Source organism: Myodes glareolus, chromosome 21 (assembly GCF_982192425.1).
Source record: "Myodes glareolus chromosome 21, mMyoGla1.1, whole genome shotgun sequence".
Taxonomy (NCBI): Eukaryota; Metazoa; Chordata; class Mammalia; order Rodentia; family Cricetidae; genus Myodes; species Myodes glareolus.
The window spans coordinates 32,095,089-32,111,795 of record NC_142046.1 but is presented as its reverse complement, the minus strand read 5'-3'; the positions used below and the strand labels follow the sequence as shown (position 1 = coordinate 32,111,795).

Sequence of the window (16,707 nt, the reverse complement as noted above, 5' to 3'; positions counted from 1 at the left end):
TTTATAACCAATTAAGATAATAAGATAAAATGTATGGCTAAGTCACTTGAAATAAGCTAAGTGACACATAATAACCCTAAGAAAAATACAAAACGATTATTCTAATATATATATTACATATATATAATATTCTTTAAATAGACTATAAAAATTTAAATTGTTACTCAAGTTGTTTCCTTATAAGTGATGTTATAATCCCACCAATATCTTGAAATACCAATTATGAACCTTCTTTTTTTTTTTTTAAAAAAAAAAGTGGCATTCTAAAACAGTACTATCAGAACCACATCGTCTAGTAAAAACCAAGCTATTAAATATAGGGCACACAATTACGTAGGTATCAGGCATAGAATTAGAATAGAAAACGTGTACATCACGCTACTGTGATGTGCTTCACAGGTTGTGTCCCTGCCCTGCCTTTCTGCATGACTAACGGGGCTGTAAAGAAAGCGAACATGCAGTTGCAGTACACGCTTTTGCTCCAGGAGAGATTATTTAAAATCTTAACAGACAAATAATGCCTGATAAATAAACATGCAAATATTCACAAATAATGTGTGAATAACTGATTTAAAAATTTACCACTCCACTCTGAGTGAACTACGTTAGACTATGATTACAACTGAAATACCACTTTTATTCATGTAAACTTCCTGGCAGATTTCCTTAAGAAGCATCTCACGATTAGTTATTCCCAAACAATTTTGTGAGCAAAGCGGCTAGCTATTTTTATGTTATACAAATAAAAAAAAGTAAGAGTATTCCTGTTTAAGCAACATAACTTGAGTTTTATTCTTATTCAACATTAAAAAGAAGAACATCTTTACATTTTAAAACTGTCATATGGATATCGTTCACTGAAAATTAATTTTTACTGAAAACTTGGAGATTTCTGTTTTAGTAGGCGATAAAGGCAACAGATGACAACATAGATCTTTATGTACATTTTATTACTGTTCCAATTTTTGAATAAAGATTTTAGATTTCTAGAAAAATAAAATCATGCAGCAGAAATAGCAAAAACACTATTTCATTTTATTTTATCTTATTTTGTGAGATCCGGTTTCACTGTGTAGCACTGACTGTCCTGGGATTTGTTCGGTAGACCAGCTTGGCCTCGTCTCATGGAGAGCCACCTGCCTCTGAGTCCTTAGTTATGGGAAAAAAGGCATGAACTGCCATAGCCCAGCTTTCAAACACACCCTTGGTTACAAAACATTCTTTTCTTAAATTCACTGGTAATAGTTTTGAAAATTTGAGCATTTTCATGTGCCAGACATTGTGCCCAACAAATTATCATATTTATTTTTAGCCAGTTAGCATAATTATTCTCATTTAACTTCCATTTCTCATTTCTCTTGAAGAGATCATATGGTTGAAATTATAGCAAGTTTGGCACCAAAATTTTGTACTCTAAAAATGAAGCAAAGGTCATGTGTGAAAAGCATTTATCTGTGGGCTATGAGCACAGTCGTCTGTAAGAACAAGTAGACAAAAAGCAAAGCTCTCCTTGCCTGAGGTGATGAGACCATGATGCTGAAAACACAGGCATATCTGTAACCACCAAGGTATTAGGAAACTTAGAGTAGAATATTCTTTTCCAGATAAGGAATCAGCCTGCCTCCTATTTAATAATTAAGGGTAGCCTTCTAAATGCACAGAATAATTCTATTTTCTTAGTAGAACAAAATACTGTAAAATTTCTTGAAAATTCAAATTAATTCTTATAAAATTAGATTTTTTGGGCTATTAAATGTACTGAATGTACTATGATTGTAATGACCTCTGTTAGCAAACATTATTTGTCATTATTTTAATAGGGCTCAAAGAACCATGCTTTTTGTTTCTCAAAACATTTCAAGTGACTTTCCTATTTTCTGGTAATTAGTTGGCTATTGTAACATGAATACTATTGCCAATAAGCCCCTCATATCATTAAAAAAATAACAGTAATAGAAAACAAATAACAAAATCTCAGCAACTGTAGGATAGGCAAGTGATAAAACAAACTGCTTTTTCATCCTTTCTATATTCCCCTTTGTCAATAAATATTGGGTGGCTAGTCAGACGGCAGGCCAAGTTAGGCAGTGATTAGAATCAGACTGAATATTAACAACTACAAAGAGGCTAAGAAGTGCTAAAGAGATGGTTCACTGGTACAGATGCGAGCTGCTCATGATGGCCTGAGTAAAGTTAGAATAGAAACAAGTCCTGCAAGTTGCCCTCTATCCTGAATAAAAAAGTGCAAAAACACTATAAAATGACGAACAGGCCAGGCAGTGGTGACATACACCTTTAATCCCAGCAGAGAAAGGTGGATCTTTCTAAGTTCAAGACCAGTCTAGTCTACAAGAACTTGTTCCACTCCATCCAGGGCTGTTACACAGAGAAATCCTGTCTCAAGTGCCCCTCCCCAAATAAAAACTTCTGTCATAATAAACATATTAGTAAAACATAAATTCCCTTTTGTAGCATGTGACAGCTACAAGATAGGATAACTTTACAATCTACCCTAAGTATTACCCTTATTGCTAGATCTCTTCCCAGATGACAATACAAATAACAAGACACACAAGGTAGACTATGTGTAAAGGAGTTCTAATAGAAATATGAGGAATTCTGGGAGGCAGAAAGTTCCCTCTGCGATTCCTGCCCAGATCATCGAAGAGGCAACAACATGTGAGTTGACAGCAGAAAGGGGGTTCCATTGTTGTCAGTAAGACAGTGATTACGCCCTGGTGGACATACATCGGAGGGGTGAGTTTGCTCCTGGCCCGAGGCAGAAGCCCGGCTAGGAGGAGTTCAGACTTTCCCCATCCCCCTTGACTCCCTGGTCACCCTGCAGTGGTGGCTCCACCCTGCTAAGCTCTTCCACCTCCCATCTGAGCTGTCCTCCAGGAACACCTTCCTTTTTCCTTACTTCCCCCTGGGGCCATAAAATTTCCTCAGCTCAGCTCTCTTGCATGCTGAGCCTGGGCAGGAAGCACAACCCGGCAGGAGGCAGTTCCTGTGTTTCAATAGCCTGCCTGAGGAAAGGTAGACCTTCTGTCAGTGAAGACCCTGCCCAACATGGAAACCTGACCCAATATCAAAAGAACCAATAGAGAGCATTTGAAGGAAGAGATGGGCGGACGTCAAGGCAAGAACTCCTCCAACAATCTGAAAAACAACATGAAAACACCAGACCCCAATGACCTTACAGTAGAAGTGCTACATCCACGACTGTTACGCCAGTTTAGCAGAAATGCTGACTGGGCAGGCAAGTATTGCCGGAAGGATTGGGATTTGTGCTTCTCAGAGCTGTGTGTTCCAGGCGGTCCCTTGGCAATCAGTTGTGGTGTAATGCCACCTGAGTCGCCATCTGTACTAACTCGACTTCGCTGTCCTTGGAGCCATAATGTGTGTCTTTTCCCTTGTCTGTGTGTTCTTTGTGATCCTTACATATTGCTAACAGATCAGACTATTCCAGGCAGTTGTGGATATAAACAAGACTGCTGAGGACATTTTTGAATTCTGCTCCACTATTAATTAAAGCCTTAAAAAGTAGCCAGTTCTGGGAATTGCCAGAATCATCATTAGGACAATTCCTTGATGATGCGGAATAAAAGGAGTTAATCTTAGCAGAAAAAACCTTAGAAGCCTTCTACAGTAAAACAGCATTAGGCATTTATGTACAACTTAACAGGAGGCCTATGCAACCTTCCTTATGGCCAGAAAACCTAAGCTAATTACAACATCTGACCCTGAGAGTTGGGAAGGGAAAGGAGTTGAGATTAATGGTACAAAATGAGTCTCAGAAAGTTTTTCCAGGAAGATAGTAGCCTTTTTCTTTCTCACCCAGACACACAAGGTCACTTAGCTGAGCCCAGCCAGCCACCTGGTACAAGCTGATAAAGGTGGGCTAACTCAAGAACAGTGGTCTCTCTAATAACAAGAAAAAAGGGCTGACTTAACGGAATATGAGGGAACAAAAGTCCTTGTACCCATGCCAAATCATCTTCAAAGATTCTCTTTGTAAAACTGTTTTGTGCTGATCTTTTCTATTTTATAATCTGATGATGTATGCCTTTACCAAGTTCTTGTCTATAAAAATATAAATACCTCACATTAAGAGAATAAAGACACAGCAGTATGTCTCATTGAGAATGACTGTCTGTCAATTTCCTCGCCGGATCCTGATTTCTCCTGTGCCTTCACCCTGATTCCCCATGGTCTGAGTGGCTCCCCTGAGCCGGTCCGTGGCACAGAAGGACTTGAATACCTTAATCCAGAAGAAGTAGAAAATAAGTGCCATTATGAAAGCAATAGAGTCCCTTAAACAGGATATAAATAACTTCCTTAAAGAATTGGATGAGAAGTATAACAAAAAGTTTGAAGAAATGATTAAAGAAATCGATGAGAAGTATAACAAAAAGTTTGAAGAAATGAGTAAATCCGTGAATGATACCCTGGGAAACCAAGAAAAAAACAATCAAAAAGGTAATGGAAACAGTTCAAGAATTGAAAACTGAAATGGAAGCAATGAAGAAAAAACACAAACCAAGGGCCGGCTGGATATGGAAAATCTAGTTAAACGAACAGAGACTACAGAATCAAGCATAACCAATAGAATACAAGTGACAGAAGAACGAATCTCAGAAGCTGAGGACACCATAGAGAAAATAAATGCTCTGATCAAAGAAAACGGCAAATCCAACAAATTTTCATCACAAAACATTCAAGAAATCTGAGACACAATAAACAACCAAATCTAAGAATAATAGGGATTGAAGAAGGAGAAGAATTGCAGATCAAAGGCCCAGAAAATGTATTCAACAAAATTATAGAAGAAAACTTTCCCAACCTAAAGAACGATATTCCTATGAAGGTTCAAGAAGCATACAGAACACCGAATAGACTTGATCAAAAAAAAAAAAACCCTCACCATATAATAATCAAAACACAAAATGTTCAGATAAAAGAAAGAATATTAAGAGCTGCAAAGGAAAAAGGTCAAGTAACTTATAAAGGTAAACCTATCAGACTTACACCGGACTTCTCTATGGAAACCATGAAAGCCATAAGGTCCTGGATAGATGTACTGCAGAAACTAAGAGACCATGGATGCAAACCCAGACTACTATACCCAGCCAAGCTATCGTTCACTATCAATGGAGAAAACAAAATATTCCAGGATAAAAATAAATTTAAACAATTCGTAGCCACAAATCCAGCCTTACAAAAAGTAATAGAAGGAAAATCATAACCAAAGGAAGCCAACACTGCCTACAATAACTCAGACATCTAGCGACCCCTCACAACCACAACTCAAAGAAGGGAAACAAACAAACTCTACCACACACACACACAAAAATAAAAATAAAAAAATAATATCCGGAGTCAAAAACCACTGGTCATTAATTTCACTTAATATTAATGGACTCAACTCACCTATAAAAAGGCACAGACTATCAGATTGGATACAGAAACATGATCCAACATTCTGCTGTTTACAAGAAACACCTCAACCACAAAGACAGACATCTCAGAGTAAAGGGTTGGGAAAAGGTTTTCCAAGAAAATGGACCTAAGAAACAAGCGGGTATGGCCATTCTAATTTCTAACAAAATTGACTTCAAACTAAAATCAATCAGAAGAGATGGAGATGGACATTTTTTTACTCATAACAGGAACAATTCATCAGGAGGAAGTCTCAATCCTGAATATCTATGCCCCTAATATAAAAGCACCCACTTATGTAAAAGAAAAACTTTTAGAACTCAAGGCAGTCATCAAACCACACACACTAATAGTAGGAGACTTCAACACACCTCTCTCACCAATGGACAGGTAAATCAGACAGAAACCCAACAGAGAAATAAGAGAATTACTAGAGGTAATGAATCAAATGGACTTAACAGGTATCTATAGAACATTTCACCCAAATAGGAAAGAATATACCTTCTTCTCTGCAGCTCATGGAACCTTCTCGAAAATTGACCACATACTCGGTAACAAAGCAAACTTCCACAGATACAAAAAATGTTAGTAACCAACTGTGTCTTGTCAGACCACCATGGATTAAAGTTAGAATTCAACAACAATGCTACCCCCAGGAAGCCAACAAACTCATGGAAGTTGAACAGTCAACTACTAAATAACCCCTGGGTCAAGGAAGAAATAAAGAAAGAAATTAAAGTCTTCCTTGAATTTAATGAAAATAAAGACACAACATACTCAAACCTATGAGACACTATGAAAGCAGTGCTGAGAGGAAAGTTCATAGCACTAAGTGCCCAATTAAAGAAAACGGAGAAAGCGCACATTAGAGACTTAACAGCACACGTGAAAGCTCTAGAAAAAAAAGAAGCTGATTCACCCAGGAGGAGTAGAAGACTGGAAATAATCAAACTGAGGGCTGAAATCAACAAAATAGAAACACAGAAAACAATCCAAAGAATCAATGAAACAAAAAGCTGGTTCTTGGAGAAAATCAACAAGATTGACAAACCCCTCTCGAAAATAATCAAACGGCAGAGAGAGAACAAGCAAATTAATAAGATCAGAAATGAAAAGGAGGACATAACCACAGACACTGAGGAAATTCAGAGAATCATTAGATCTTACTACAAAAGCCTGTATGCCACAAAATTGGAAAATGTAAAAGAAATGGACATTTTTTTAGATAAGTACCATATACCAAAGTTGAACCAAGACTAGTTGAACAATCTAAATAGATTTAGAATCTAGATGAATCTAGAATCTAGATGAAGAATTAGAAGCTGTTATCAAAAATCTCCCTACCAAAAAAAGCCGAGGAGCAGATGGTTTCAATGCAGAATTCTACCAGAACTTCCAGGAAGAGCTAATACCTACACTCCTTAATGTATTTCACAATATAGAAACAGAAGAGTCATTGCCAAACTCTTTTTATGAAGCTACAGTTACCCTGATACCAAAACCACACAAAGACACAACCAAGAAAGAGAATTACAGGCCCATCTCACTCATGAACATTGACGCAAAAATTCTCAACAAAATACTGGCAAACTGAATTCAAGAACACATAAGAAAAATTATTCATTATGATCAAGTGGGCTTCATCCCAGAGATGCAGGGTTGGTTCAACATATGCAAATCTATCAATGTAATCCATCATATAAATAAACTGAAAGAAAAAAATCATATGATCATTTCATTGGATGCTTTAAAAGCATTTGACAAAATCCAACATCCCTTTATGATAAAGGGGTTGGAGAGATTGGGGATACAAGGATCATACCTAAATATAATAAAAGCAATATACAGCAAGTCGACAGCTAACATCAAATTGAATGGACAGAAACTCAAAGCCATTCCACTAAAATCAGGAACACGACAAGGCTGTCCACTCTCCATACCTCTTCAATATAGTGCTTGAAGTTCTAGCAATAGCAATAAGACGACATAAGGGGATCAAGGGGATTCGATTGGAAAGGATGAAGTTAAACTTTCGTTATTTGCAGACGATATGATAGTGTACATAAGCGACCCCAAAAACTCTACCAAAGAACTCCTACAGCTGATAAACACCTTTAGTAACGTGGCAGGATACAAGATCAACTCCAAAAAATCGGTTGCCCTCCTATACACAAAGGATAAAGAAGCAGAGAGGGAAATCAGAGAAACATCACCTTTCACGATAGCCACAGAGAGCATAAAATATCTTGGGGAAACTCTAACCAAGAAAGTGAAAGACCTATTTGACAAGAACTTTAAGTCTTTGAAGAAAGAAATTGAGGAGGATACCAGAAAATGGAAAGATCTCCCTTGCTCTTGGATTGGGAGGATCAACATAGTAAAAATGGCAATTCTACCAAAAGCAATCTATAGATTCAATGCAATCCCCATCAAAATCCCATCAAACTTCTTCACAGACCTTGAGAGAACAATAATCAAGTTTATATGGCAAAACAAAAAACCCAGGATAGCCAAAACATCTTATACAATAAAGGAACTTCTGGAGGCATTACCATCCCTGACTTCAAACTCTATTACAGAGCAACAGTATTGAAAACAGCTTGGTATTGGCATAACAACAGAGAATTCGACCTATGGAATTGAATAGAAGACCCGGATATTAACCCACAAACCTACGAATACCTGATTTTCGACAAGGGAGCTAAAGGTATACAATGGAAGAAGGAAAGCATCGTTAACAAATGGTGCTGGCAGAACTGGATGTCAACCTGTAGAAGAATGAAAGTAGATCCATATCTATTACCATGCACAAAACTCAAGTCCAAACGGATTAAAAACCTCAACATTAATCTGACCACTTTGAACCTGATAGAAGAGAAAGTGGGAAGTAGTCTACAAGATATAGGCACAGGAGACCTCTTCCTAAGTAGAACCCCAGTAGCACAGACAATAAGAGAATCAATGAATAAATGGGACCTCCTGAAACTGAGAAGCTTCTGTAAAGCAAAGGACACTGTCAGTAAGACAAAAAGGCTACCTTCAGACTGGGAGAAGTTCTTCACCAACCCCTCATCAGACAAAGGTCTGTTCTCCAAAATACACAAAGAACTCAAGAAACTAGACACTAAAACTCTAATTAACCCAATTAAAAAATGGGGTACTGAACTGAACAGAGAATTCACAACAGATGAACTTCGAATGTTCAAAAGACACTTAAGGCCATGCTCAACCTCCTTAGCGATCAGGGAAATGCAAATCAAAACATCTTTGAGATACCATATTACACCTGTCAGAATAGCTAAACTCAAAAATACTAATGATAGCCTATGCTGGAGAGGATGTGGAGTGAGGGGAACACTCATCCATTGTTGGTGGGAATGAAAACTTGTGCAGCCACTGTGGAAATCAGTGTGGCGGTTTCTCAGGAAACTGGGAGTCAACCTCCCTCAGGACCCAGTAATTCCACTCTTGGGAATATACCCAAGAGATGCCCTATCATACCACAAAAGCATTTGTTCAACTATGTTCATAGCAGCACTATTTGTAATAGCCAGAACCTGGAAACAACCTAGGTGCCCCTCAATAGAAGAAGGGTTAATAAAGGTGTGGAACATATACACATTAGAGTTTTACTCAGCGGTAAAAAACAATGACATCTTGAATTTTGCATGCAAATGGATGGAAATAGAAAACGCTTTACTTAGTGAAAAACCCAGACCCAAAAAGAGGAATATGGTATGTACTCACTCATAAGTTGATTCTAGCCATTTTTAAAGGTCTTTGAACCTATAATTCGTGATCCTAGAGAAGCTAAATAAGAAGTTGAACCCGAAGAAAGTCATATTGTTATATTCCTGGATATTGGAATTAGACAAGATTGCCAGGCAAACTTGGGTGCACGGGGGGTGGGCGGTTGAAGTAAGGGGAGATGGTTAGAGAGAAGGGAGAGGGGGAAGGATTGGGGATGGCTTGAGGGAATGGGATGGGGAGGAGGGAGGAAGGATGGATATGGGAGCAGGGAAGTATATACCTCAACTAAGGGAACCATTTTAGGGTTTGCAGGAGACTTGATTCTGGAGGGGTTCCCAGGCCCAAGGAGAGATCCCCAGATTGTTCCCTGGGCAGCAGAGAAGAGGGTGCCTGAACTGGCCTTGGCCCATAACCATACTGATGAATATTTTGCTTATCACCATAGAACCTTCATCTGGTGATGGATGGAGATATAGACAGAGACACATATTGGAACACTGAACTTAACTCCCTAGGTCCAAATGAGAAGCAGAAGGAGGGAGAATGTGAGCAAGAAAGCCTGGACCAGAGGGAACCTTTATCTGACGATGGATGGAGATAGAGACGGAGACCCACACTGGGGCACTGGACTGAGCCCCCAAGGTCCAAATGAGGAGCAGAAGGAGGGTGAACATGAAAAAGGAAATCAGGACTGCGAGGGGTGCGTTCACCCTCTGATACATGGGGACTGATCTAATGAGAGCTCACCAAGGCCAGCTGGACTGGAACTGAACAAGCATGTGATCAAACCGGAGTCTCTGAATGTGGCTGACATGGGGGCTGACTGGGAAGCCATTGACAATGGTACTGGGTCTTGTTTTGTCTGCATGTACTGGCTGTTTGGGATCCTAGTCTGTTTGGATGCTCACCTTCCTAGACCTGGAGGGAGAGGGGAGGAACTTGAACTTCCCACAGGGCAGGAAACCCTGACTGCTCTTAGGACTGGAGAGGGAGGAGGAGAGGGAGTGGGGGGGGGAGGAGAGGGAGTGGGGGGAATGGGAGGATATGGGGAGGAGGGGAGGAAGTGGAAATTTTTATAAACAAATAAATAAATAAATTTAAAAAAATATAAAAGAGATAAAAGGCTGTACCATTACTCTTTCATTAAACAGTTTTGGATAGCAATTAGTGTAAAGCTCTCTGGTATAGGTTTGCCTAGCATGTGTAAAGCCTTGATTCATGTACTGCACTACATAAACATAAATCAATCAATCAGCCAATCTATATTTACAGAACATTCATTACCTGCCACAGTATATCTAGATATAGAAACATAAAGATGATTAAGAGGTATTTCCTGTCTTGAAAACAAAACAAAATCTCTAGACTATTGCTTATAAAGGCAGTAAGATGAATGATATGTCAGACTAATACCAATATGCCCTTTATTAAATTCTGTTTTAGATTATGGAAAAGTGTTGCACGCCTTTAATCTCAGCATTTGGGAGGCAGAGACAGGCAGATCTCTGTAAGTTCAAGGCCAGCATGATCTACAAGAGCTAGTTCCAGGACAGGCTCCAAAGCTACAGTGAAACCCTGTCTTGAAAAACAAAAAAGAAAACCAAAAAGAAAAAAAAAAAAGGAAAGTGAACATTGCAATCAGCCTTTCATATAAATTGATCCATGTTTCTTCATAAAATCTGCCATAAAATAAGATTTCATTAATAATTTCCATAGTGAGTGCTTTATTATTTCATGTATGGATGTTTTACCTGAACATAGCCTGTGCAATGAATTTACAAAAACATTACATACATAAATTAACTTAGCTACACAAACACTTGCTATTTCCCCAAATCTACATATCTCAATAAACTTATTTTCTAATTTTTAAACATTTATTTTTATTTTACATGTATAAGTGTTTGTCTGCATCCATGTCTGTATACCATGTTGCCATTTGCATGCTGAAAACAAATCCAAATTCTCAGCAAGAACATAATATAAACTTAACCACTGAGTTATCCTCCAGTACTCAATGGACTTCTAAATACTTAGAGGAGCCATTGTGAAGTGATGGAGTTAAAATAAAATAAAAGGGAAGACTCACAGAGTAATGTGCACAAAGACAAGGAAATAATAACACTTTCATTGAGTCCAAAATGCTACCAGAATCAAATATAATCTGTATTCAAGAGATTAAAATGTGGAAAAGTATGTCTCAGAATTGATATAATACATTTTATCTGTAACTGTTTATATTTTAAAAAAATGTTTTAAAGTTTGTTTTAAATAGTATACATGTATATTTCTGCTTCCATTTTATGCAAGGTTTTATGTTTAAATACAATTTATATTTGTACATGTATTCAAAAATATGTATATCTAATTTATCATATTTATTTAAATCAATTCTCATTATTGTCTGGAAATTATCCTGAGATCCTAGTATATACCCTAAACCAGAGTAATTCAATTTTCTTATAATATTTGCATATAACCTATGTACAACCTTCAATACACTTTCAGTCAACTCTAGAGAGTAATGGCATCTAGTACAATGTATAACATCTATAGTAGTTGTCACACTACACTGTTTAGTATATAGTAGTGGTTGGGGTCGGCGGGGCTGGTCCATGTCCAGAGCATACTTTTTTCCCCTTAACTGTTTCGAATCTGTGGTTGACTGGATTCACAGATATAGAACCCATGAATACAGAAGTATGACTGTAGTATAATTTCCCCTTACAAATCTGTGTGTGTATGTGTATCTTTCATTCATTTCTACATTTTTCTTTGATTTTTAAAGGTCACTTGAATACCAATTTCTTTTGAGGTAAATTCCATCAAATGCAACATACTTTCCAATTATAAGCAACCAACCCTTTCAAAAATATTAAATGGGAAAATTTTTATGTCTTATAATGGACAGAATATAATAATAAAGATTTCATATGAAAGAAAAATAATTTGGAAAATGGAAAAGAAATTTCACATGAACATTTTAGGAAAGGAATTAGTGGGAAGAAAGGTATTTTGGTTATATTTTATTTTATTTTTTTGAGATAGGTTTCTCTGCTTAGTTATAGCTGCCCTGGAACCGACTGTGTAGACTATGCTGGCATAGGATTCAGAGATCCCCGTGCCTCTGAATCCCAAGTGATGGCATTAAAGACATGCGCCATCACCACAATCTGGCTATGTTTTAAATGAATAAGTTTTTGTGGCACAAAGCTATTCATCTGGATATTAAAGTTTATTTAAACAAATGTAGATCTTAAACTACACTCACTGGGTGGTAACAGATCATTTGGCTTATGTGATCCATCTCTTGTCAGAGTTTATGTTTACTCAGGTTCTATCAGATCACTGTCATCAGATCCTTTCTCACCAGCAGCATTCTGTAAGTGTGTGTGTGTGTGTGTGTGTGTGTGTGTGTGTGTGTGTGAGAGAGAGAGAGAGAGAGAGAGAGCATATCCCACATCTTAGCTCACAGAGGACTTCATGTATATTTATGCCTCCCTTTAAAACTTTGTCTATTTTAAAAGGGCAAAAAAATCTATTAAACATGTTTCTTGGCTTATTTTCTCATATATAATGAGTATGGGCCCACTTCAGCTTATCTGATGAACAATTCTAAATGGGTATCTGCATGCTCAATGAAGAATAAACTTGTACAAAATACACCCCAATTTTTCATTCTACAAATTACCTTGATGTTTCTTGTAAATTTTTGGCTAACAAAGAACTATAATAACAACAGACAGGTAAGAATTATTTCTGATCTTGCAATTTTAAGTTAGTAGCCAGGCTTTAAACAATGCTGAATACACATTTGTATTGCTTTTAATTTGTACCCTTTAAAAAAATCTTATGACAGTCCTCTGTCTTACTTGGATCATAATATTTTTCTGAATTCTTCCACTTGTCAACATTAAAACTTTAAAAAAGCTTTTTACAACAAAGTTCAAATTCCTCAGGTTTTAATACCTTTATAAGCATTTCAACACTGCATATTTTGTACCTATAAATGTGATAAATTGTTAGGACAGGAGGTGAAAGATAGAGAAAAGAGACCTTGGCAGGACGAAAAACCTGAGTATTCTTGGCTCTCATTAAATCTACCTGTCTCCATTGCCCTCTTAATCTAGCTAACTTTGACATTTTTGATTATGCACAATTAAAGGACTTCTCATACTTTATGTCATGTATATTTTAATAAAGTGACAGGGAAAAGTAAAATAAAATTATCATCTTTAAAATAATGAAAACTGCTCAGAATGAACTTTTTGTTTCATTAAATAGCTTACAAAAACTATTTTCATACTTACCCTCAAACATAATTATGATCCATTTATCTATTGTTTTTAGTTCAAGATAGCATGCCTTTTGTTTTGTTTATGTTTGTTTGTTTGTTTTTTGTTGAGTTCTGGTTTTTAAGACAAGGATTTTTCTGTGTAGCCCTGGGTGCCTTTGAACTCACTCTGTAGATCAAGCTGGCCTCGAACCCAGATAACTGCCTGCCTCTGCCTCATGAAGATTAAAGTTATGTGCCAACACAGCCCAGCTTAGCATACTTTTCTAACCTGAGGAAAAAAATAAGCAGGCCTATTAAAAGAACTGCTGGTTTAATTAAGCAAACATAAAAATAAAAATATTATGCATGTAATTTTTAAGAAAATAATTAGATAGTTTATGTTCTAAGTACTTAGATAGCCTCAAATCAAAAATTCACCTCTTTTGGGAAGGTATTCATTACTAATGTCATATACATCTCTTATCTTCCTAAAGCAAAGAATGATTTTAATTTTCCTTAATAATTAGTCTATTTATGGATATTAACTATATATCATTTGTTTCTCATTTTTATATTGCTATTTTAATATAAAGTGTTTCTTTCCTGCCAAAATGTTTATAAATATCTTTATCACATATAATTTTTGCACTGGATAGTTAGAAAAAAATATTGAAAGTCAAAATTAGTACTTGAAGAAAGGGATAAGGAGAATTGACATAACAAAGAGCTTGAAGGTAACCACTCTCTGCGTTCTGCACTGTTATACTATTTTACATCTGGATTAGGAAATCTATTCAAATACCTGCTTATACAGTTTTTTATCTATTAAAATAAGATAAGCTAAGTCTAAACTTTTTAACCAATACGACAGTAAGTCACGTGCAATGTTCTTCCATAAGGTAAGAAAATCTAACATGCTAACATTGAAGCTCTCCTAGTTGCCTCCAAATAATTCCATTATAAACCTTCTCACAACTTTGTCTAAAATAACAAGGACTAAAGCATTAATGTCTATCTTCATTCCCTCAATTTATAATCAAAGCAATCCTCAAGGATGCAAAGATATTTATTCAATCTGATGAAATGACCTATAGAAAAAGTAGCCTTACGAATTATAGCGTATTTTTAATTAGCCTGGTTCCTCCAAACAAATGTATTGCTTTGCTATTTAGTCTGGTTCTCTAAGTAAAATGCTTGGGCAACCGACAGAACACGATCTGTGAGTGCAGTCGTGCGAGGAGACTCCAAGGGAGCAGGACAAGTGACTGTGACTGGACTTTGCTACCATGACTCCTCTTAACCTCCAGGTATACACTGTGTGATGCTCCGAATAAAGCCAGCGATTGCATGAGGCTTTAGTCTGCCTCATTTTTAGGCCCCAGTCTCCCATGTTCATGTTGCCAACTAGAGCTTTAGCAGGTTAATTTGGAGAAGAGCCAGGAGAGCTGTTTGCCAAAGTTTTAAAGCTTAGAAAATAAAACGTATTTTAAGAGAAAATATTGCTTAAAAATTGAATTTATTTATAAAAAAGGCAAAATATAATCAAACAAAAATAACTTAATACTTCTCCAAATTGTACTTTTATTCTTCATTTAAAAATATACTAAAATGTTCTTTCTTTAGAAAACTATAATGTCTACCAACTTTTCCAAAAATATTTTCCTAAAATGATTCAATAAAACTTTGTTATAGTGATATTTTATTTGTGTTTTAATAAATAAAGCTTGCCTGAAATTCAGAGTGGAAAGCGGCCATACTGGTCAGACATATAGGCAAGATAGTGGTGGCACATACCTTTAATGTCAGTATCCACACTAGTTAGTCAAGAAGGCGGGGTCGTGGTGGTGCACATCTTAATCCTAGCAATAGAGAGGAATGTAAGACAGGAGGAGACAATGCACTCTCAATCTGAGGATTCATGGAAGCAGGAATACCCATTTCAGTCTGAGGTAGAGGTAAAAGCCAATAGCTGGCAGCATTGCTTTTCTGATCTTCAGATTGAACTCCTCTACACTTTGTACTAAATGTATTCCACTTGTTGCAAAGGGAATGCTGTCACAAAGTTTTAACATACTATAAAATAATATAAGCACAAAGAATGATGCCATGAACCTCTTTGCAATTCATGGTTTTTAGTACTTATTTAAATGTTACTTTTTAAAAAAAAATACAGTTTTCAATGTTTGTTCTCACTATGTATTTTGCCATTGAGTTGTAACTATTATCTAACCTGTTTCTCATCATATTCTACTCTGGCCTGACAGTCTCTTTTGCTGAATTTGAAAAAGAAAAAGGTTTCAATCTGGGTTCAAAAATCTTAGCAGGTCCAAGTTCCATCACCAACTCTCAACTTCCGTTGTGTGTTGAATGTTTGAAGATCGGAATATACTGAGCTCTATTAGACCAGACTGCTTTAACACACAGAAAGCTGCCCTTATTCTCACTATTATATGGTTTCTTTGCGAGTTTGTAATCTTTTTGGAGTAGCAGATAAAAATGAAACTGAAACTAAAAATACACGTCTACAGTAAACTTGAGTCTCCATAAGAGTTTTTGATATTTATTTTTAGTAGACAAAAAAACTGTGCTGAACAGTTATGAGAAATTTTACCCTTAAAGCAACATACAGCACCTTCATCTTCTGCATATTAATTAAGATGAAGCTTAAACTACTTTTAAAACCTTAATTCAAGTGTAACCCATACTTTGTTATTTACCCAACTGAAATTTTAAAATGCATTAATTTAAATAAAAAGTGAAAAAAAAAGAAACTGTGTCAGGAGGCTGGAAATATGACACACTGGTATTCGGTGTTCCTGCAAACATTACTATAGCTTAAAATACATATTGACCCACAGTCTACTGAATGAGAAAAATGGGTCAAGACAGAAGTAAAGAAACAAAAACTTTCTAAAACTGAATGAAAATGAATACACAACATACCCAAAATCATGGAACACAATAAAGGCAGTTTTAGAAGCAAGTATATAGCACCAAGAACCTACTAAAAAAAACAGGAGCCACCTCATTAGAAATTTAAGAGCATAACTGAAAGCTCAAAAGCAAACAGAATAAATCACATCTAAAAGAAGTAGACAGCAAAATAATTATCAAATTTGGGGAAATAAATAAAACAGAAACAAAGAGAACTTTACAAAAATTCAATAAAACAAAGAGTTGGTTCTTTGAGAAAAACAGTATTATTGACAAATCCTTATCAAAATTAAAGGGTAAAGAGAGAA

General features: G+C 36.3%; 1 protein-coding gene across 17 annotated transcripts in view; it reads right to left on the bottom strand.

Moving 5' to 3' along the window:
* Positions 1-16,707, bottom strand: part of Mbd5 (methyl-CpG binding domain protein 5) — a 348,936-nt gene that overhangs the window by 252,740 nt on the left and 79,489 nt on the right. For 4 of the 17 annotated variants that reach the window (XM_085681158.2, XM_085681160.2, XM_085681155.2 and 1 more), the window contains exon 3: positions 15,260-15,324. The exons of the other annotated variants lie outside the window; for them this stretch is intronic. The gene's annotated coding sequence lies outside the window, so the exon portion shown is untranslated. The remainder of the gene's footprint in view (positions 1-15,259; positions 15,325-16,707) is intronic. 17 annotated transcript variants of the gene reach the window in all.